At 44.2% G+C, this 21,457-nt stretch overlaps 1 protein-coding gene across 3 annotated transcripts in view; it reads right to left on the bottom strand.

Moving 5' to 3' along the window:
* Nucleotides 1–21,457, bottom strand: part of SERTAD2 (SERTA domain containing 2) — a 101,090-nt gene that overhangs the window by 25,231 nt on the left and 54,402 nt on the right. Inside the window, exon 1 of one of the 3 annotated variants that reach the window (XM_005287228.5) lies at nt 566–1,806. The exons of the other annotated variants lie outside the window; for them this stretch is intronic. The gene's annotated coding sequence lies outside the window, so the exon portion shown is untranslated. Of the gene's footprint in view, nt 1–565; nt 1,807–21,457 lie in introns of those variants that run through there. 3 annotated transcript variants of the gene reach the window in all.

Below are 21,457 nucleotides of genomic sequence, written 5' to 3'. Positions count from 1 at the left end.
GGCCCATACTGAAAGTTATTACAGCAGACACTGTTCCTACAAGTTGGAGGTAAACATGGCTCTGGGAACACTAACGCGCAGCGCTCGTAGAGCGCTGCCCAACAACCCCCCTTGAGAAAGTACGTACACATTTAACACCCCCCCCAACACACACACACACACACACAGGAGGAGAGCTCTGCACATTTGGAGACAGTCCTTTTAACAGGATCCTCTTTTCTGCTCATCCCGCTCACAACTCAGCCGCCCCGGGAGGGGGCAGATCCTCGCTCCCGAGGATTACAAATACTGCAAAAAGCACCAGACCCGTGGCTCCCCCCCGTCACTTCTTGCAGAGTTTTTGTCTTTAGTGCTAACCAAGGGAAATCGATTGTTTGTAGACACAGCACCGGTGTCATCGTGTCATTACGTATCGACTCCCCCCCCCCACACAAACAAAACAAACACACACTTTTCTCACCAGTACCTCCCAACCTCCCCCCCACCCCAGCACCTGCAATCCCAGCCGCCCCTGGCCCCCAGCAGCTGGACAGCAAAGACCCCCCGCCCCGGGAGTTGAACTTACCACATGCAGTTCCACCTGAGAACTAAAGCATCAGTCTGCTCGCTCCGGATCTACACCCGCTCCATATGTCGCTCGCTGGCGGGGACGGGGGGCGGGTGGGATGGAAGCGGAGGGGGGGGAGAGGCGGAGGCAGCCTGAGGATTTAAGCCGCTGGTTTCTCCGCGCTGCTGCCGCCGCGCTCACGAAGCATTATACAATGGAGGAGGGCGGGGGGCGGAGAGCAGCCCGTGCGCCCAGCACTTGCCATGCACAGAGAGTGACGCGAGGAGCGAGAGAGGCTCTGGCGAGCTCCTTGCCCTCTGGCTCCCGGCGAAGCTCCGCCCCTGTGCTAGTCTCTCCCTCCCCCTTCCCCCTCCGCCGCCTGCTGCTGCTGCTGCTCCCCCGGCTCCCGCAACGGGGCTGGGAAGGCAGCGGCGCATCCCCTGGCCGGGCCAGCCAAGGCCAGGCGGAGCTGCGCTCCCCGGGATCGCCTGCACGTGCCTTTGTCCCGGGAGAGCCCAGCGCTGCCCGCCGGGGAGAGGCTGGGAGCGTCCCCTCCCCGAGCCCCCGGGGGGCACCTGCCGGGGTGGGGGCAGCGGCCCCGGGCGCAGGCGGGGACAAAAGGCAGGGGGCTGGCGCGCACAACGCAGCCGGCCTGCGCAGCTCCGCGCAACCACAACTATGACAAGCATTCGAGCTATCCGACAACTTGGGACTGGTCAACAAGTCGGGCTGGAGCGCGGCGAGTTCCTGCAGCAGCAGGCAGGCTCCGCCGGAGCAACAACAGCTGGGGGCCTGCCCCCGCAGCTCGCAGGCAGGGGCGGGAGCTGGCTGGAGCGCTGCCCGGCCTCAGGGAGGGCCTCACTCATTGGCATGTGCAAAAAGAGGAAGGGCCGATTGGTCACCGAAGTTGTGCTGGACTTTCTCTAGGTTCCCCAAGCACCAGCCAGAAACCCCCACCCCCGCAGACAGCTAGGAGCTCCCACTGTTAGGTGAACGAGGAGAAATCCCAGCGAGTTGCGCAACTGCGTCCGGGATGCAGCAGAAAAACACAAGCAGCGCAGTGGGCTTGTAAGGTCCTGAGCTACCTTCTGCTTGTGGACATGCTCTTGGCAACCTCAGAGGGCTCTAGAAACGTGTCAGCAATGTCCTGAACCCCCACGCTCACCCCTTCCCCAGGTCAAAGCCTTCATCCAGCCTGTCTGGGGGCTGCAAAAGGAAGGACTGGCTTAGAACAGTCGTTCTCAACTTTTCCGGACTACTGTATCCTTTTAGGAGGCTGATTTGTATTATAGGTTTCACCTCGCTTAAAAACTACTTGCTTACAAAATCAGACATAAAAATACAAAAGTGTCACAGCACATTATTACTGAAAAATGCCTTACTTTCTCATTGTTACCATATAATTATAAAATAAACCTATTGACATAAATATTGTATTTACATTTCAGCGTATAGTAATATAGAGCAGTATAAACAAGTCATTGTATGAAATTTTAGTTTGTACTGACTTCACTAGTGCTTTTTATGTAGCCTGTTGTAAAACTAGGCAAATATCTAAATGAGTTGACCTACCCCACGAAGACTTCTGCGCATCCCCAGGGGTATGCATACCCCTGTTGAGAACCACTGGCCTAGACCCCCCGTCTTTTCTATTTCAGAGTTAAGAACGTGTTTTGGTTTTTCAGAGTTTTGTATTTTAGCTTCTAAAACTATACAAACAGAAAAACAACGTGCACACATCCCCCTCTCTGAACAGAAAAATAGTGCCTTCTGTACAAACTGTACAAACACTGACTAATGGAGTCCTGTGCAGTTAATTATGTATTGCACCCATTTTACAGAAGGGGAAACAGATACAGAGAAATTAAATCATATGAACACAGCAACACAGCAAGTCAATGGCAGTGCTTGGATTATTATTAAATTATTAGTTCACAGACTTGCTTTGGGTGTCACAGTGCCCACCCCTCAACACCTCACCTTTCCAAAAAAGGGTTATGTGGTTTAAAACAAACTAGTAGAGACTAAATTAGCAGAGAAAACTCTGCACACTTGTTCTCTCTCATCTTGGAAATACATTTTTACCTGGGAAATTAATTTTGATAGTGATTTTTCTCCCCTCTATAGAATCCTAGATTCTAAAATTTGGCTTTACAGATATATGCCCATGCACAAAATTAGGCCAAATGGGTGTGTTCAAATGCATAAAGACTTGAGCGGGGAAAAGCTTTGAACCATGTGTTATCTGCAAAGAAAGACTTATAAGTTACCTAAATGATTCTGTTTTAAAATGCATTTCTAGACAGTATTATAAAAGGCAATACAAACACCTTAACATTTTGGCTGCAACCCCAAAAGCATCTCAGTTCATTTTGGTCCACTAAACCAGTACTTTGTGACAATAAAGCGTTAAGACCTAACCTAAAGGAGGTCATTAGTCATTAATATCACGACAAGTTTAGGTATTATGTTCAAAATGTTCTGGAATGATTTGCAATCAATCCAATTTATGATCCTTGTTGCAATTTTCAACCAGAGCACTGAAAGGAGTATCATACTTTTGAAAAAAGTTACATTCAGCTGGAAGCTGCATACACATAAAATCCACAAAGTCAAAACATTTTAAAATGAAAATTACCAAAACAATAAGAAATCATTCAGGATTTTACTAATTTTTAAATTATAATTTAAAAAGACAGGTAATTTATATTTTAAATTTCTAGTCTTTTAGGGTCATTTTTAGATGGTACTCCACTTCACATAGTTATGGCATACATCATTAAAAAAAATATTAGACCTGAAGCATTGGCGCTTCTCCATTTCCACCAGAGCTGTGTATTTTGGAGGCCTCCTCATATCTTAGTGTTCTTTCCCATTCCTCCCTTCCTATCAGCCACTCACTTTGAGGAAATCAAATGAAAGAATACCTATAATCTCCTGTTGTGATACAAAGGTAGCACTGAACCAGATTTGCAAAGCAATTCATGAACCATTTATTGAATTTTGATAAGTGTCTCATGAATTGATCGGAAGCAGGCAAAAATTAATAGTAGTCTTTCTGATGGCTGGCTACTATCCAGCAGATAGGATAACCTTCTGTCTGCTTGAAGGAAGCAAATCTTTTCTTGATGGCAAAAAAAAAAAAGTAACTGCATTTTATTGCTGAACTGAACTGTGATATAGCAAAGACTCAGGCAGGTTTCAGCATTCTCATAAGCCACTACGTATTTTTATGTATATTTAAAAATAACTTTCACATGCTATATCTACTCAATTTTGAGGCCAGATTTTGCTCTCTGTTGCGTCAATGAACATCCTGAGTAACCCTTTGATTTCAGTGGATTTACACCAGAGAAACTATGAACAGATTTGGCCTACAATAATTGTTAGATTTAACATTCCAGACAGTATTATGAATAGATTTTCTCCAATATCTTTCATAAAAGGCGGCCAAGGCACATAGTGGGTGCTACAACACCTACTTATACCACTCCTACACTAGGTGATTAACTCCTCTATAAATGGAGAGGCCAGATTCTGATGTTTTTAGGCTAGTGTCATTTTGGAGTAATTCCACTGAGCCAAATTCTTCTTAGTTACATCAGTGGGAATCTGGAGTAATTCCATTACTTTCATCAGAGTTACTTCAGATTTACACTGGTGTAATTAAGAGCAGAATCTGGCACTGAGTGTGTTGCCTATAGGATACATTCAGATTACAGAGGCCTGCACCATGGAATTCAAAGTTTACAATTAACTTACAGCTTCTGCACGCCAGTGAGCTTGCTACAACAAATGTTTGCTAAAGAAGCAGTTGGATTTGGTTCCGATATCTAAGGGCCCAGTCTTGCAGTTATATATTACATGGCATAGGGCCAGAGTCCATTTCATATCAGTTTTAAACTGGTATAATGCAACTGACTTCAATGGAGTTGCTCCCAATGTACACCAGTCTGAAGAAAAATCAGATCCCTTCTGCTTATTATGGTGAGCAACCCCACTGGACTTTTCTTGATGAGAGGTTTTTCGGTCATGTTGTAACACAATTGTTCCCTCCAATGGGAATTTAGTACACCCTGCGTCTGTGCACAAAAGTCCCTCAACTGAGTGTCGTCACACATGCCTAGGAGCTTTAGCACAACTGAGGGCTTGTCTACACTACTGCGCAGGGCCAATCAAAGATACGCAACTTCAGCTATGTGAGTAGCATAGCTGAAGTCGACATACTTACATCTACTTACTGCGGTGTCTTCACTGCGGTAAGTCAACAGCTGACGCTCACCCGTTGACTCCGCTTGCGCTCCTCATTCTGGTGGAGTACTGGACTCGACGGAAGAGTGCTCAGCGTCGATTTATCGCGTCTATACTAGAGATGCGATAAATTGACCCCTGCTGGATCAATTGCTGCCCACCGATCCCCCGGGTAGTGTGGACAAGCCCTTGGGCTCCACTATGTCAGGTCAATATGTCACTGCCAGTGTGCACAAAGGTTACACTACATATATCAGATTAGCCTACCACTGGCTGTCCCACACTGTGAATGTGGCTTCTCTGTAATAAAACTCTACTGCCTCAAGATCATCAAACTGACCAGACCCCGCTATTACGGCTCTAGGCTGAACTCAACCTTAGACCCCTTTCAGTCCCTTTGAAGTAGGTCGTTTAAAGGACTGCACTAGCTTCCTGCACCTCACTCAGAGTGGAGCCAGGCAGTGTAACCACTCTGGATGTCAGCCCCTCGGTTCTGAACCATGCTAACAACACAGGCTCAACTTGGCTTTGGCACCTGTAATACTTTCCTTTCAGGAGTGTGACAGTCTAAGTTTGCAGTGACATAGATAGACACAGTGTCTTCAGAACAAAGCCTTCTTTATTCCGCAAAGCATATAGAGCAAAGGGGAAAAACAATAAGAGGCCCACACACGGGTCTTACTTGTACCTTAAACTTTCCTTGCCAGCTGTTGCCAGTTCCCCTCAGCCCAGTTACCTTTGTCTCTAGCAGGGAGAAGGAGCCTATTCTACTGCAGCAGGTTCCCCGTCTCTGTGCGTCAGTCAGATGGTCAGCTTTCACGGCCATTCCCTGGGTAGCCTCCGGCCACTCACTCAACCTCTCTTTCCCAAGCATCTTTGAGGTTTAGGATCCCATTTGATCTTGGAAAGAGCCAGCCACTCTAGTCCGAATGGAGCCAGCTGGGGTATTCCCCAACTGATAGCTCCCCCCATTGTTTCCTCAAGGAGCTTTATCTTTCTCATTGTTTCATTTCCTGTGGATTGGTTTCCCCCTTTACAGCCTCCTTATTTAACTCCTGTCATTCAAGCAGGTTAATATCAAATAGATAATCTAAGGGGCGAATGAGATTTGTGAAAAACACTACACAGAACTCCCTCATTCTCCACAATGCCTACATGAGGTTTGCCTAAATCAGAGGTCTCAAACTCAAATGACCAGGAGGGCCACATGAGGACTAGCACATTGGCCCGAGGGCCGCATTTACCGATACCTCCCCCCTGCCGCCCTCAGCCCCGCCCCCACTCCACCCCTTTCATGAGGCCCCGACCCTGCCCCGCCTCTTCCCACCCCTTCCCTGCCCCCATTCCAACCCCTTCCCCTTACCCAGAATCCAGGTTTTACAGCATTTACAGCTGCAGATTTTTGGTTCGTCTCAAAGTAATTAATTAGACTATTACGAACTGATCAATAACATTTGAATACCAAGATGCATGCTGATTAGGAAACAACAGCACTATTGAGGCTGCAATATTAGCTTGAACAGCTACATCTTTTACTTTTTCAAAAAGAATCAGTACAAACAGTTTGTTACATTTCTAGTGTGATCCTCTACCTATTTTAAAATGTATTGGACACTAGGGTTTTGTGAGATTTCACCAGGTAATTCTAGATACAAATCTAGTCGTTAACAGCATTCTCGCAGAATGATTTTGTATTGAACTGAATTCAAACAACAGTATTTGGTGCTATAAGGAATTTTTTCCACCTCGGTTCTCAATTTTTGGACAAGATTGAAAACACAAGTGATGATGTTTTTTAAGACACTTTTTTAAAGAAGTGGAAAAATAGCAATACAGGAAGGAGTCCTTAGATGGGTCAATGTAAAACAAAGGAATACACTCTAAATAAAAGTGCAGAATTGTTGGGAAAACACCAGAGGAAGCAATCTGGCTATCGGTCAAATTAACCATTGGTATAAAGAGATTTAACTCCATGGAATCTAGCAGAGATGGGCCACTAATTCTAGTTCTGAGCATGCCCCAGTGTGTGGATGGTACTGCTGATTACTTAGAGAGTGTGTTAGCCCAACAAGGTCTGTAAAAAGGGCACCCCACTCAGTTTTATTGATGCATTATTCACTTCTGGTTCATAATCAAAATTAGACTAAACTTCAGTAACTTAGTGTACAGCAAGCTCTGCAGATACTACAGATCTTTTTTTGCAAGAATGCTTGTAATAAAGTCATTTCCACAGTGATGTAATACAGAGACACATTTACTAGTGCAGATGCACCCAACACAGATCCTTAACATATTAAAACACAGTTTGGTTCTTTCTACGCAGGCAAGACCAAACATGTTATAACATATTTGGGTCATTACCATGAAACAGGGCTTGAATACCATACATTTTTAAGCATGAATAGGACCAGAAAGGTAATCACAAGCAGAATTTGGCTAGCATGGCTCATAAAGGGAAATGCTCTGGCTCACATTGGTCGATAGCAGTGACTGTTGCTCGTGCAATTTCAGTCCTAGTAAGGATAAAGCCTAGATGCTGATATGGATTGATAAACCCATACTGTCAGAGTTCCAACATGCTCATTTATATTTGCTATGAACATGCTTGTGCCAAAGAATAAATTTCAGTCTAGTTTATGTGTAAACATGCATATGCATGTATACATCAAAATGGAGGAGCATATTTCTACCTACTTTTGCTTTAAAAAAAAAAAAAAAAACCACAACACCACCAATGGTACATCAAGCTAAGCTTTCATAGCGTTTCTGAGATTTGGCACTCCATTAAAAACTTTAGGAAACATCACAGGGAGTACAGATTTAAGAGGTGCCAACTGACTGATACATAGACATTTTATTAATAACCCAAATTTGTAATGATATAACCCTGCTCCAACCACCACAAAAAAGTGCAAAAAGAAAAAAATATTATGCAAACATGCAATTATCTGAGGGTCTGATCAAACAGTGAATGATCTACAGCAGTGGTTCTCAACCTTTTTGGGCTCAGGACCCACTTGTAAATGTTTATTTACTGGGTGGCAACAGGCCATAGTCTGGGGTGATTTTGGTAGGATCCTGCCCCCACTCCCGGGGGAGGGGGGGAGAGGGTTGGGTGCTGCCTAGCACTCACCCCACAGGGGCAGCTCCTGCGCTGTGTGGCTGGCTGGGCTCGGCTCTCCATTCTGGGTGTTGCAACCTCTAGGGTTGAGCAGCACTGCTCAACTTTGGCCCCGCCCCCTTGACTGGATCCCTCACAGAAATATGGAATTGTGACCTGGCTCATGGGGTTGCAGTGCCACTCACTCAAATTTAGCCTACTCGGACTCCCATCCTCACGATGGCTGGGCGGAACCTGAATGCCACTGGGAGGGACCCCAGAGGTTGCAGTGCCTGGAGCAGGGAGGTGAGCCCAACCAGCCCTGTGGGACAGGAGCTGCCGCCCAACCCTTTGAAACATTCTAGTGACCCAATTTTGGGTCCCGACCCACAGGTTGAAAACCCTGCTCTATACAGCTTCCCCTTACAAAAACAAAACAAAACAAAAAAAAAACAGAAGTTGAATCTGCACCACCAAATTCAGAGGAAAAAGTGTCTGACAGCAACTAGCACGAGACCATCAGATGTAGCATAAACTCCCACTGCCGTTCTGTTCCGTTACAAATAACGACACGGCAGACAGAACCTAAACTCATTGAACCAATGCATTAAATTACATTTTTAAGAGTTTCCCCTTCCCTCCCTTTAAAAAAAAAAAGGGAAATGTACAATCTTTGAAATCCAGATCAGTGAATAAAGCATCATGTCCGATTCTTTACTGACTACAGCTACAGTAATGACTCACTTGGCCTCATTAGATTTATGTTAGTGCGAAGACGAGTCAGCAAAATCCAGTACTGTATATGCAGGTAAATAGCTACTAGTCTGTGGAAGCAACATTTGCACTCCCAGCACCACCTGAAATCATCATTGTAATGGTCATTACCACATTACCGTCTAAATGATTAAATAAAAAGGACTACATATATAATAAAATTCATATATTTCCCTTTTAATCATTTCTAATTCTTTCCCACTTCACGTACAGAATGAACAAGAGCAGTTCTCCAGCTGCAGGACAACAATTGGAGAAGCTAAGACTGAAGGCTCTACAAATCACTATTTCTAATGTAGAGGTAAAACGTAATATCCTTGTGGACAGACTCAAGAATCAGTGTCCATCGCAAGGGAGAGAAAGCAGTAAAGACTCCGAAACTTAACACAAAGGGCCATGTACTCCCACTCTTTCCACCTGTGCTAGCAGAGGGAAGCTAAAGCCACCAGAATCTGGCAGGGGGTGTGGAAGTGGGGCGAGGCAGCTGTGCTCCATTTATCCCCACCCCTCGGCTGTCATAGCCTGCGAGTCGGGATTCAGAGGAAGGAAAGGGGATATTACTGAGGCAGGATGGCATGGAGCTGGGGAAGCAGCTGCTGTATGTGGCATGCTCCTCCCTGGGCCTGGTGGCGTTCTCTGAGTGAGCTGAAAGCTGCACAGCTTTCAAGTAGCATTAACTCCCGCTTCTGCGCTTTCTAACCACATGGGAGTAGGGAAAGGAGAGGCAATACAGGACACTAGGGCGGCGGGGAGCCAATGACAAGGCAGAGCCATTATGCCAGACAAAAGGAGTCGCTAAGTCACAACCCTGGTACCTGCCAGTCTGCAGCCTGGCTAGGCTCAGTGGGGCTTCCCAGCTGCGCCCCTGGGAAAGGAGAATGGGAAGGAAATTCCATGAGGCAAACCAGAGTTTCCCCCCCGGCTTTTCCTCCTACTGTGGATATTTCAGCACAAAGAAAAGGCCAGGCCCTCAGATCTCCTCTCTTTCATGAGCAGATGAATTGAATTGGGTGGAATAACTTTATAAGCAAGTTTCTATCTAAGCACATTTATTAATGTAAATACAGGAATTGCCATAAGGCCCATAGTCCATCTAGTCCAGCAGCCAATCCTTGACAGTGGCCGGCATCAGATGCTTCACTGCAAAGCGCTAAAATCTCTGTAAGGAACAATTTAGAAGAACACGCCTGCAGGGGAAGTTTCTTCTAACACCCTGTCAGTCAGTGGTTGGTTTCTGCACTGAAGCATGACTGTCTATATCTTTTTATTAGCCTATCTCAGGGGTAGGCAACCTATGGCACGTGTGCCGAAGGGGGCACGCGAGCTCATTTTCAGTGGCACTCACACTGCCCGGGTCCTGGCCACCAATCTGGGGGCCTCTGCATTTTAATTTAATTTTAAATGAAGCGTCTTAAACATTTTAAAAACCTTATTTACTTTACATACAACAATAGTTTAGTTATATATTAAAGACTTATAAAAGAGACCTTCTAAAAATGTTAAAATGTATTACTGGCACGCGAAACCTTAAATCAGAGTGAATAAATGAAGACTCGGCACACCACTTCTGAAAGGTTGCCGACCCCTGGCCTATCTAATGGAACAGTGGATGTTCTAAATCATTCACAGAAGTAGCTAATCATTTCTTGAGCACTGCTAAACCTGTGGCAATGAGTTTCACATGCAGATTTCCCCACGTGGCTCTGGATTTTAAAAGGATTTCTGTTAGCCTTTAGTTTAAATATCTGTTGATGTTCTCTTCTGCAAACTCCCTTTACTCGAATGTTTAGCCAAGGTCACAGCGATAACAGTAGAAGCAAGGCACATCTTCAAGTACACCCTCTCCCACCCCCCATCCCTGGTCAGTGCTCAGAAACCTCTCACATGCCGGTAGCTCCCCCAGAAGGAAACTCTCTCTCATCTGATATGTTGAGATTCAAGAAATGCAAGTACTGTACTCCTAACATAAGTAGTTATGGTGCCAATCAAAAAAGCTGTCTCCTAAAAATGGCAGGCACTACTTGCTGGCCCCTTAAATGTTCCAGACAGTTTATTTACACATTTAAAAAGGAAACCTAGGGTTTGTTTTCTTTTAAAAACACATTTGCTTTTAAATAATATGGTCTCCCCCATGATGTTCAGGTGAACACCTCTAGAACTCCAACACATTTTGCTTGCCTTTTGTTAGCTGTCTCTTTTGGTGGGAGAAAAAAAAATGCATTTGTTGTCTTGAACTTTGGGAATGTGAGTGGTCTCCCACTTTACTGAGTGAATCTTCACCTTAAGTAAATTGAAACAGGGAGATCTTTTTGAAATAAGCCTTAAAAAGTTTTAATCACACAATTTCTTGCTAGCTCGCAGTCATTCAGTAGCTAGGTGGTTCTAAATAAAGAATTCTAGTCAACAACAGGAAATAACTCCCACAGAAAAAAGGGCAGAATACAAACTCTCACCAACTCTTGTATACAGCTCACAACGGCCTTTTGTTTCATGCACAGTACATCTAAAATCTTTACTTTTCAGAACATGTTCTTACTAAAAAAGTTTTTTTGAACAAGATTTTCAAAATGGACTTGTTCTCAGGCAGAGACATTTTACAAGGGCCTGATTTTCAGAAAGTGCGGGGCACCTGCTGTCTGAAAATCAGACCCTTTTAAAAGGTGTCTCCAGTTGGGAATACCACAACTCACCAGCCATTTTTAACGGTTTAGGTCTTTATCTAGAATGATCTACTTCTAAATTATATGTTATTGGCCTGATCCTGGAAACGCTCTTAGTTGCTTGCTTCTTTACCATGTTCACTTCAATGAGACTACACGTTACCAGGATCTGGCCCTACAAGTAACACAAGCAACAATACAAATCTGAGTCTACATATTCTGGGGGGAAAAGGAAACATTTATACGGATTCTTTTTACACCACATTTCTGTAATTCAGATTTACCAGTCCAGATTGATGGGCTACTCAGGCCTTCATTCTACAAATTAGACAGATTGAGAGGAGGGGAAGATGTTCACACTGACAACTCTTCGAGGTTCCCCGCTCAGTCGAGCCTCCAGTTCAATGTTTCTGTAGAAAAATGCAGAGAAAAACGATGCCATCAGCATGAATCAGCTGAAATGGAAGAATTCCGGAAGGGTTACTGAGGGCTTCTCTACATGAGCATTTAGTTCACAGCAAGCGGAGGTGTAAATCTACATCGCACTAGCCCGCCGCACGCTACCTTTCTGCACAGACCCTACTGACATGCACTTACAGTTCCTTTGTGTGCTTCGATTTAGCCCCACTTTGAAATGTGACTAAACCAAAGTGCATTAAGAAACTTAGGCCTTGGCTACACTTACCGGCAAGTTCGACGGCTGGAAATCGAACTTCTGGGTTCGACTTATCGCGTCTAGTCTGGACGCGATAAGTCGAACCCGGAAGTGCTCGCCGTCGACTGCGGTACTCCAGCTCGCCGAGAGGAGTACCGCGGAGTCGACGGGGGAGCCTGCCTGCCGAGTGTGGACCAAGGTAAGTTTCAACTAATTCGAAATAAGGTACTTCGAACTTCAGCTACGTTATTCACGTAGCTGAAGTTGCGTACCTTAGTTCGAATTAGGGGGGGTAGTGTAGACCAAGCCTTAGTGTGCATCAACAGGGTCCACCATGACTGTTCGTGCAGGGCAGATTGACACTCCAGTTTGCCACAAACTACATGTTCATGTACACAAGCCCTAACTCAAAGAAGTCCAGCTCAGCCTGGCCCAGCTGTGGAACAGAAGTAGTTCTCTACATTGCTATGTGGAAGACCTGGGTTTGTTGTTTCCAACGCTGGCTGGGGCTGGATTTGTGGTAGATCCAGTGCTCAGTCTCTTCAGGAAGGAGTCCAGAAAGGGAGTGCTTTGTGTTGCCCCACGGTAACAAGAAGCATTAATGGGCTCTGGAAGGAATCCAATCTTGCAGAAGTCTTCAGCCAGAAGGATGACCAGGATGCAAACCCTAAAAATATGCTGGGCTATAGACTGGGAGCAAAATGAGGAAGGACCCTCAGGGCTCCAATATGATGAAATAAGAAAATCCAACTTACAAGTAGGAAATTTCCCTTCCTGTGCACACTGATAGGTTCTGCACAGTTGTCTCATCCTGCCATTAGTTAACAGGGTGAGAAAGCGAAGAGGAATATACATAGCGAAAGTTAGCGCTAACTTGAATGAGAGCAATGAAAACTCTACAGCCAAAATCCCGCACTAGCAGAGGCACCGACATCTAGTCAACTGCATCTAGAAAATGTATACAAATCATACGCATTCAGAAATAACTCTCTCCATATTCACATAACAGAGCCATTAAGGAAACCTGGGTCAATAATCTGTATTTTTTTAAAAATCCTTCAATTTTCCTTGACCTTACTCTGTTATTGTCAACATCCTGGCTGCAAAATGTACTAGGATTTGGGGGCAGTGGGGTTTGAGTACACATCCCTGTGCTCTTAGTTAGTGGAAGTTTGCTGTTCTCAGCCTCAAAAAAAAAAAAAGGGGGGGGGGGTTACAATCTGCTCTGTCAGGAGGAGATTTTAAACTAAAATTTCCTTTAAAAAAAATAAAGCTCTTGTCCCAAAGGGTGGAGTATCACGCTGTCACAAGGTGGACTGGGTCCTTTAAGAAGGAACTGCTCCTGCCCACCGGTGCCACATTAACAGCCTTGGTGTGGCCTGATGAAGGACAGGGATGCTGTAAGAGCAGCAGGAAGCGACACTGAGAGGGAGAGGAAGCTGTGGCAGAGAGCATGAAGCTCCTGGAGACCCTGACTGGGAGAAGGGTGTTTGGGCCTGGAAGCCAGAGCCAGACAGCTGAAAAAGGCTGAGGGCCAGAACAGCAGAGGGTTTTGACTGTTCACTTCGCAAAGCTGGAGAGCAATGGGCACCAGGAGGTTGTTGGACCCTTTCCTGGAGAAGAAAGGATTCCAGGTGGGAATACTGGGGAGTTCTTGCTGGGAAGAGGAGGGACGGACTCCAGCTAGAAGTCCTTAAAAAGCGGGCTGGCACTGAAAAAGAGCCTCAGGACTGGCAGAGCTGAACAGGCGTTGCATTGATGGACTATATTTGGGGACTTAGAGGACAGTTGGAATTATTTTGTGTGTGTATTTGTTATGGACTTAGGACCCAAATCGACCACCTTTACTCAAGTACAGTAGTACTCTACTCCATCCAAAATAATATTTGATATCTCACCGAATGGCAGAATCAGGTCAAAAGATTAAGGGCCTGATCCTGCAATGTAATCCTCACTCATCAAATAGTACCATTTACTTCACTGGGACTACTCGTGGGAATAAGGATTACTTAGGTGAGTGAAGGTTACAGCATTGGTCCCCATGTATAACCATGCATACTGTGAGACATACAAATATACGGATTATTGACCCAGTTATCCCCCATAGATCAATTGTACAAACATGTAGATAGTTTCAAAATGCATATTATTTGCTAGCTATCGTGTGTTTAGGCATCTTTAGGACATTGTTACAATTTGTAAATACTGTACATATTTAGAAACCACGTTTTAGGGTTACATGTATCAAGCATTTCTACTTCAAAATGCCAGTGCTATTATACCACATTACAACTTAATCCCAAAACAAATTTAATTTTAGAACTCAAAGCCTGGTTTGAGTCATACAACTGCGAGAAGTCAGTTTGAATTGGTAAGCTCGCTTTTCTTATTCCCCTTCTCCCCCTCGTTCTTCAAAAATTTACAGAAAGGTCAAACCAAATGTATTTTGTAAACAAAAATTGGCTCTTAGGCTGAAAATTCTGTATGTAGAGATTTAGCCTGGGATAAAATTTTGTGGCTGTGTTACGAACCCCTGAAAAAAGTAGGTGTACAGAGTGTTGATATCATGGTCTTTGTACTATCGAGAAGCCGTGGTGGTCACTGCTGTAGTGATCGGACCTGACTTTAGCACTTTCAAAAGGAAGAAAAGCTAAACTGACCAACACATATCCAGCAGCAAATGCACAAAGTTCACAAGCTCTCAGCTGCTGGTTGAAATACTATAACTATTTCAGTTGATTATCTGACTTTTGAACAAGTACTATACCTTCAATGATATTTCAGCCCACATACACTGACACACACAATGTCTAAAACTGCCATGATTCATCCTCCGTTCTAGTCATGCTCACAAGTGATGTGGCATGCTAGATGTGCCTACAGTATCTGCGTAGTTCAGCTTCATTTTCCTCAGCCCCCACCCTGCATTAAGTGAAGCTCCAACAAAACACAGTCATCCACCTCCAACTCATCCTCCTACCTGCTTGGAGGATGCATACAGCAGGATACTGATGAATAAAAAAGGATGACAAAGGTAGAGAGAGTTGTTAGAAAGCTAACATCTTCCGGGAGTCGAAAATAATAAGGATAATAACTGAAATAGTCACTGTATAGTGTAGCAGTATTGTAGCAGCTGCACTTATCTTAATTAATTATTACACATTTCATATCTGTGACCTTGTTTTAAGTGACTGTTCGTATTAAAGAAGATTTCTCTCTTCTTTTTTAAGTCACAATCCAGGTTTCATGAAGGCAGGCACAACAACAGCTGCTTTCCACAATAACCCTGTAGCGACCACTAGCTTTCCTACCCTGTCCTGGTCAGACTGCTCCGACTAGGCACAAGAGTTAGTGCAACCTCCTTACCAGTCCAATTGTAGCTCTCTTGTATCCATGGCATCCAGTGACTGCCAGCCATTCTGAATTACGTGTGGTGGTTTTGTGATCCAGCTTACAGATCACTGAAGACTGAGCTAAACTCCACTCGTTGGAGACATTAGGCCAGGTTTGAACAGAAATGAAAGGCCAGCTCTTTATTTGACAACTCTCAGACCTCACCGACATTCAAAATACACCCCAGTCACAGAATTACAGTGTCGTTCTAAAATTACTTAAAGCGTAGCGATGCTTCAGCAGATAAATGGTGCGTGATTTAGAAAATGTTTACACCTCTTCACTAACATTTCCAACCTTTTTTCTTGTAACTAGATGGAAGGAATAAACACGCCTTTTTATTCATTTGTTTACAATTGAAAAGCAAAAAAATCAAAAGGTCAGTCGTGTTTCTTGCAGCAGCAGGAGACCCCCAGACAGAATGAGTCACCTCACCTCCCTTAACATTGCTCTAGAGGGGCTGCGTGACTTCCCTCCCGCCCCCAGATGTTATGAAACTGGGAAGAAGGGCAATTAGCATCAGAAGACAGGAGGAGAGAGAAGGTGCTGAAATACTATTACGTTAGGGGCCATAGAAGTACCTAGGTAAATCTAGAGTAGAAAAGAGCAACAACAAACTAAGAGAATGGCTAAGTTCCTCCATTTACAGGGTCACTGTGTCTGCCCGTCTGTCACCATCACCCACAAAACCTGCCAGCTAGCCAGTGTCACATTGCTGATTCCCCATTCATGATCCTAGCTGACTCAACACCAGCAGGCCAGAGCAGAGATTAAGTTCCCTACCTGCCCATGGGCCCTGCCTTGCTCACTGAACTGTCATTCAGCTCTGCCTGTCTGGCTTGCCAGCCTGCTTTCTGCTACATCCCTAGCTGTTGCCGGGCACGTGTGATTGACAGGCATGAGTACAACTCCTGCTGGGGTGTACAAGCTGGCTGATATGTCAAGACCCAGTGGATGAAGCTCACAAGACAAACTGAGTTATCCACAGCCTGCAAAAGTTGCATCCTAGCGGTGTGACTTGCCCAGAATTTAGCACTTTCTCATCAAGCAAGTTCTGTTCAAATCAAACTACGAATCAGTCAGAGGGACTATAGCAGTCTGGCTGCCTCCCCTCCCTGCCTTCTTTTACCAAAGCCCCTGAAGTGGTGAGAGCCACTCTGGATTTTATTTTCTTATGGTACATTTTGTTATACTGCATTGGCTCAAATGCCAAATCATTGCCACTGGGTTTTAACTCTCCCTCATTCCACCAAAGAACTTGCTTTCTGCAGGGCTCGCCCAGTTTTAGCTCTTAGGCAGTCTGAGAAATACACTGAATTTTCTTGTGTTCATTTGTTTCTGCCCCCTCCTTTCCTAGTGCTCACAAATCCTCACAAACAAGTGAAAGAGTTGTCATAGCTTGAGGGGGTGAGTGGTCACTGGCAGGAAGCTACTGGGGTGTGGGTTAGCTATACAGTAGAACCTCAGAGTTATGAACACCAGAGTTACGAACTGACCAGTCAACCGCACACCTCATCTGGAACCAGAAGTACACAATCGGGCAGCATCAGAGAACAACAACAACAACAACAACAACAAAAAAGCAAATACAGTACAGTACTATGTTAAATGTAAACTACTAACAAAATAAAGAGCAGCATTTTTCTTCTACATAGTAAAGTTTCAAAGCTGTATTAAGTCAATGTTCAGTTGTAAACTTTTGAAAGAACAACCGTAATGTTTTATTGAGAGTTATGAACAACCTCCATTCCTGAGGTGTTTGTAACTCTGAGGTTGTGCTGTACATGAGGGCTGGAGGAAAACCTAGTCATAAGTTGGGAGGGTGCTGGCCAGAGTCCCACATGGCTGTTTGACACGACATAGGGCTCTGCACATGCCGTGTTAGGCTCTGAAGGCTTTAGGGGATTTTAGTAGTAGTAGGAGAGTAACACCTAAAGGCCCCAAGACAACTGGGACTTGTGTTAAGGCACAGTACAGACAGACAGTAAGGATATATGTCTATGTTGTAATCCAAGGTGTGACAACAGCGTGTGTACGTATAGCCATATTAGGATGGCTAAAAATAGCAGCACAGATCCCCTGGCACGGGCTGTACAGGCATGCTGGGGACACTAGGTATGCGCTCCTGTTGCTAGCCAGTGCCAACACCCATTCCATCACTGCTACAGTTAAGACGTACTCGTACAGGTACGTCTACTTGTTTCTGCAATCACACCTCGGGTTGCAATGTAGACCTACTCTAAGAGATAGAGCTTAAAAACTAAACAGACAAGACAAAGGCTAGGAGAAAGGAAGGATTAATCCCATTGTACAGATGGGGAATTGAAGCACAGAGAAATTAAGTGGCTTGCCCAAGGTCACACAGGAAGCTGGTGGCAGAAGTGGGAATTTGAACCCAGATTTCTTGCATTCCAGTGCCTTAACCACAAGTCGATTTTTCCTCTAAATGTCTAGTTTATAAACCAGATCGTAAAGTCTTCAGGGCAGGGATAGTCTCTCTTACTTTTCTATTTTATGATGTGCTCACTCTAGGTTCCTCCAGAACCTATAGGTTCCTCATTCTGTGCACCTGGTACATACATCTAGATAAAAACATAACAACATAAAATGGCTATACTGGGTCAGACCAAAGGTCCATCTAGCCCAGTATCCAGTCGTCCAACAGTGGCCAATGCCAGGTGCCCCAGAGGGAATGAACAGAACAGGTAATCATTAAGTGATCCATCCCCCTGTCGCCCATTTCCAGCTTCTGGCAAACCAACACCATCCCTGCCCATCCTGGATAATAGCCATTGATGGACCTATCCTTCATGAACTTATCTAGTTCTTTTTTGAACCCTATAGTCATGGCCTTCACAACGTCCCCTGGCAAGGAGTTCCACAGGTTGACTGTGCGTTGGGTGAAAAAAATACTTCCGTTTGTTTTAAACCTGCTGCCTATTAATTTCATTTGGTGATCCCTAGTTCTTGTGTTAGGAGAAGGAGTAAATAACACTTCCTTATTTACTTTCTCCACACCAGTCATGATTTTATAGACCTCTATATCCCCCCTTAGTCATCTTTTTCCAAGCTGAAAAGTCCCAGTCTTATTAATCTCGCCGCATAGGGCAGCCGTTTCATACCCCTAATCGTTTTTGTTGCCCTTTCCTGAATCTTTTCCAATTCCAATAGATCTTTTCTGAGATGGGGCGACCACATCTGCACGCAGTATTCAAGATTGAGAGTGCCTCCGAGTCTAAGTGTCCCAAATTGGGCCTCCTGCCCTAAGCCTCAGAGAACATAGTTTTCTCATTATTTCAGCTCTTCCTGTCCCAAGGTAGGAAAGCTGTTGGTTTCCCATGTGGTAATGCATTATGTTGTCAGCCCAGCCTATTTTATTTAATTTACTCAAGAAGGTAAGTGGCAGACCTCCTTGTGCAAAGGTTTCCAGTGTGATCTGAGAAACAGCAGTCGTAATCATATACAATGGCAGGAATATCCACCAGGGAAATAATGTTAATTCATGGGGATTTTCCCTTCTCCCCTCCAGCAAGTGTTATCGCCAAGAAATTCAGAATGAGCCTCTGTTAAATATCTCCTGGTTAGGCTAACAAAATGGGTCAGTGTCGGTTAGCCCACAGTTTCCCTAATAATGGGGTTTACAGTTCTCAGCTTCTCTGAAACATGAAAAAAGATGCTTCAGAGCTTAGCTAAAGATGGCAGGTTCATCAGTCTGTGCCCACAAGAAGTGCCGAAGCAGAAGGGAAAAAAATTGTTGTGTCACTATTATCATTTTCCCCAGTAGATACAACAACCCCACCCCCAAACTTTGCACAGTATCTTGACCAGGGTCTAACCAAGCCGCGAAAGACTTCTCACATGACAAACCACCAAAAATCAGTTCAGTCATTTGTGCGATGGAGAACACACGTGCAGTTTCAAACCCATTCACAAAAACTGTTGCCACTCTTAACTTTCAGCAAAGATTTTTTTAAAAATGAGTAACGCTGAAGCTCTGAGAAGCAAACGCTACAAACATTGCACCACAATGGAGCCCATTCTTTCCCCCATGCACGTGCATAACCCATTAACATGAACGGGAGTTGAGCTTGCCCAGAGAACATTGTAGCCTAGTGTTTTATAGTTCTAAGCTGTGCATGCTTTTTTCCCCTCCCAGAATCGACCAAGGAGAGCCAAGCTCCCAGAGTGATGATCTTACACTTTAAATATGGATTCTGATTAGCCAACTCACTCCTGGCTATTTTGAAAGATTTTGGTAATTATTCTTCCTCAACTGATGTACATCCCGAGTTGATTAGGTCACAACACACTTGTGTACAAACTGATGTAACAGAGATATCTTTAACCAGCTAAATAAAGGCATAGTTTCTCAATACAGAAAGCAACTTAACCGGAATCATGCATGGAGACTAAGGGCTACTTATTGAAGCAGTCTACATACAGAAGTGTAACATCCACAAAAAAATAATGTTAGAGCTTTGAAAGAGAAACTATGCACAGCCATCTGTATGTTAATTAAAAAAAGCTTCACTGTCATACACTTTTGGTTAATTTTGTTTGCTAGTTGTGCAGATCACAATGGTTCCAGGATAGTTACAGTTATACAACAACTGTCTCCCAGAGGCACAAAGGTGATTCAGTCTATGGGATGGATAGGAATTGAAAAAGGTAACTTCTGCCCCACATAAAAGAAAGCAGAGCCCTTGTCCGCTCAAGTCAGGCCTATTTGTTTTAGTCATTAGAAATGTACAAAAGTTATTTTTACACACACGGCTAAGAATTGCAGCATAGATGGTTGATTTAGTGCTGATGGTTCCCTAAGCTTCTGAACACCGAGGTAATGCCACCTACCGCTGGCCTGCATTCTGCTAGAATTTCTAATGATATATCCATCATAGTACAAGTTATTTGCTTCTTAAACTCCCGCCCCCCCCCCAAAAAAACAAAAAAACCACACACCACTCATGATGACCTGACTTCAGAAAATGCCCTTTTTGCTTCTTATATTTAAAACAAGATTTGCTTTACGGACTATGCACGTGCTTAACATGAGCATGTGAGTAGTTCAACTGAACTCAAGCATTTGCAGGACTAGAACCTATTCTTCCTGTTGCATTGAAGAATACATTATAGAGTTATGAATAATAAATAAATAGACAAATAAATAAATAAATAAAATAATAAAAACTAACATGAGGTTTGACTGTGACACAGAATTCCCCCACCCCACCCCACACACAACCCCAAGCTGACAGAAAAACATTTACAATTTTAAAAATATATATATAAGGACTTGGCTAGATCAAGCGCCATTAACAGCTTTAGACCACGTTGATTTTAAAGCCTGGAAACAGACTGGGTGTCATTTAATCTCCTAGATTAAAATCACTTAGCGAATATTGTATTGTTTTACTGTCCTTGCTGTCATTTCAGCATTCAGGGGCCTCACTGGAGTTCTTCTGCTGGCTAGTTTACAAGCTAATGAAACCTAGCACAGGAACAGCTGCCTGAATCTATGTCAAACTGCATCTGGCACCCATCTATCTTCCAGCCATCTAAATTCACCTCTGAAATCATACAAAAGCAGCCGCAGAGCTCCCTGCAGCCACTCCAACACACCAGTCTTTGTCTCATCAAGCCTGTTAAGCAATTTATTTTTTAATTTGCCTTGTATTTTATAGTGGCAGCTTTTCAAAGGAAGGGGAGAAGTTAAAAAAAGGAGTATGTGTGTAGAAAATAAAGCCTTAAAAAAAGTGCTGTCAAGCTCTGACTATCATTAAACCAGTTTTGGCTGAAACTGTATGTTTAGGGGTTTTCCAATGGAGACACTCTGGTGCCTGCAACACCCAGACAGGGAGGGGAGACTGCTATACAATTCTTGAATTGTTGTCACGGCTATTAAATATGCCGTAGTACAAATACCCACCAGGACTGAAGGTTTTCAGTGCATTGGCTCTGGAGAGGTATCAAAAATACTGGCATTAACTAGCAGATAATTTACAGTTACAAACTCTGAACAGAAGATTAAGTCAATGTTGGAAAAGGGTTATTAAATCCCCCTTATCCCCCACAATTGT

Source organism: Chrysemys picta, chromosome 3, assembly GCF_011386835.1.
Source record: "Chrysemys picta bellii isolate R12L10 chromosome 3, ASM1138683v2, whole genome shotgun sequence".
Taxonomy (NCBI): Eukaryota; Metazoa; Chordata; order Testudines; family Emydidae; genus Chrysemys; species Chrysemys picta.
This window is presented reverse-complemented; position numbering and strand designations above follow the sequence as displayed.